Consider the following 2959-nt stretch of genomic DNA (forward strand, 5'->3'; position numbering starts at 1 on the left):
TGTTTGTTCCCAGTGTGTTTTATTTCTACAAATCTGCGACGTTTGGCAGTCTTACCTGTCCTCCGGGTGGGCTTTTGTGAGTTTGTGCCCCAGTGTCGAAATGGGCAGCCCCAGAGTGAGCCCTCACTTGGCTGGGGTCCTCCCTGGCGGGCGTCCCCCCACCCCCCAGGGTGACCCCTCCCCCATCATGACCTGAGCATCTCCTCCCTTCGGGGTCCAGTACCTGGGTGGGCCTGGGTCCTCAGCAGAGCCTCACTTCCCTCCACTGTCATGGACCCCGGGATGCGGTCGGGATCGCCGGACGCCGCCGTCAGCATGCATATGCGCGCACACATCCAAAAGTGACGGAGCCGCGACCGGTCTGGGCTGTGACCACGTCTGCGTCGTACCCTGAGGGCTGGAAGGCGGCCGTCTGTGCTGGGCAGGTGCTTCCTGGAAGAAGCCATCCAACTTGTGGCTCTGCCCGCCAGCGGCGTGTCAAGGCATTGGTGGGGCGTGACCAACGCTCGATCCCGAGTCGCTGCCCGTTGGCTGGTGCCCTCGAGTCTCATCACGTGGGGCACCTCGGGAACCTCCACTGCCTCCTCTAGGGAGGCCCCTCCCAGGCATCAGGGATGAATTTTGGCCCAGATCTGGATGGGGGTCCCCGGGCACCAACTCTGCGTGAGCTCTGAGCCCGCTCCCCCCCTACCCCGCCCAGGTGGGTGCCTGGGAGCCCAGAGGAGCCACAGCTGCGGCCATGGACCCGGGGGGCAGCACAGACACCTTCTGGGGGCAGGATCCCCTGACTCCAGCCCCAGCTGCCCTCCCGCCCACGTGACCCAAGACCACCCCCCCAGCTGGTGCCCCTCCCCAACAAGTGCAGGCTGGAGCAAACCAGGTCTCTTCCTTCCACTCCCCTGAGACATGAGCTGGACGTGAATCCTTTCTTGAATCCCGACCCGGCCACGTCGATTTGCCGGAACTGAGCAGGGCCTGGGTTTCAGCAAGAGACAAGCAGGCTCCCCACCTGATGCCGACTTCAGAGAATTAACTGAGCACCTGCTCCGCACCAGAGCCTGAGAGCTTGACAGCCGGGCCTGGGGCCATCCCCCCAGGTGGGGCGGGGCCCCGGGGGCCTGGCAAAAGCCGGTGCTTCTGAATGTCTTTGCCCATGAAAGGGGTGTGTCTGTGGTGTGTGCACCCACTGAGCGGGGTGGATATACTTATTAAAAATCACATTTTTAGGAAAAAACAGCTTTATTGAAATACAAATCACACGCATGTAAGTCACCGTCGAAGGCTACAGTTCAGTGGGGCTTAGCATATTCAGATCTGTGCACCCGTCACTGCGGTCAACTGGAACTTTTCGTTACGGCAAAAAGAACCTCCATCAGCCTTCACCCTGGCTCCCCTTCCTGCTGCGGACCGCGGGCCTCGCCCAGTCTCCACCTGCCGGTTCTGGGCGCTTCCTATAAAGGGCTGCTCTCGCTGCATGGCCTTCGTGTCTGCTTCCTTCCCTGAGCATCACGCTTCGAGGTTCCTCCACGTCGTTTGGGTGTCGGCGCTTCAGGCCTTTTCAAGGCCAATTAATATTCCTCTGTACGGATGGACCACGTTTTGCAAATCCCACTATTTAAGGAAGAAACAAAGGTCCCTGGTAATGGGCCCTCTCTGCAAAGACTGGGCACCCCAGTGAGCAGCACCCAAGGAACTGGAGGCTAGAAGACCCCCCTGCCCCCAGAGCCCCCCACCAGCCAAAGAAGCCCCTTTAGTCACGAAATGCCCAGGCAGGTGCAGAATGGACCAAACCCCTGTCTGCAAATATCACTCAGCACATCTGTGTTCTCTGCCTCCCAAAGCGCAGAGCGAGCCACGAGGGGCCTCAGTCTGTGGATGATAGTGAGACTTCAGCAGATCTGGGTGTTTCTCAGGACGCACAAAACAGCCCTTCCTGTCAACAGTGCGCATAAATGTTTAAGTGACACAAACAAGCAGAGATTGAAACGACACGCAGAGAAATCCCAAGAATCTGAATTGGATATTGAAGCGTTAGAACATCACACACATCACACACACCGCAGGGAGCTCGGGAGCCTCACGCAGCCCCAGCGTAATTCAGCGTCTGCAGTGGGCCTGGGGGCTGGGAAGTGGGGCTGGGCGGGCGGGAGATGCAGCCTGTGGGGGGAGGGGGTCGGGCACCGGCAGACACTGAGCCAGGCCCTCGGGGCAGCCGGGCATCTGGGAGCAAGGACTCCACTTGCTGCGGGGACCTCTCTGAAGGGGAGACCACTCCCTGTGACAGGCCAGTCTGGTGACCATCCAAAGAGGTCCGGCTGGGAGCCAAGGCCAGGAGGAGGGAGCGAAGCCTGAGGAGAGAGAGGCAGATTTTCAGGGTGGAAGGAGGATTCACATCACTTCCATCACCTCCGTCTGGGGTGAGAGCCAGCAAGAGGAGCCTCCCACGAAGCTGGTCACACACTTACTCCTGGACGGTAGGGGCTGAGGTTCACCCTCCGGCCACCCCCCGACTCCTGGTCCCCGTCTAATAGGCTCCACACACACCAGGCCTGCTGCTACCCCAGGGCCTTTGCACGGGCAGCGCTGCCTTCCCAGACATCCCCACGGCTCATCCCTCAGTCTTTGACCAAACGTCTCCTTCCCCATGAGGCCTGCCCTGAGGGTCTCAGGTGGAACGGCGGCCCACTCCCCGCCCTGGTGCTCCCGCTCCCGGACCACACGTTGCCCCCCCATCTCCAGGGTGCGCAGCGTGATCAGTAGTGCTTCTGCCTGTCCCGAGGCCGTTAGGTCCACAAGCCTGGGGCCTGGTTTGTTCCCCTAGAACAGAGCCTGGTGTAGAGCCAGTGTTCAGCCATCGGCTGTCACCAGCCAACAGCTGGACTTTGGAGGAGCAGCTGCAGAGGGGGCCATGCCGACCCCCGGCCGGGAGCAGGCACGACACTCGTCAGCTCCTTTCCAC

This window comes from Camelus ferus, chromosome 19 (genome assembly GCF_009834535.1).
Source record: "Camelus ferus isolate YT-003-E chromosome 19, BCGSAC_Cfer_1.0, whole genome shotgun sequence".
Lineage (NCBI taxonomy): Eukaryota > Metazoa > Chordata > Mammalia > Artiodactyla > Camelidae > Camelus > Camelus ferus.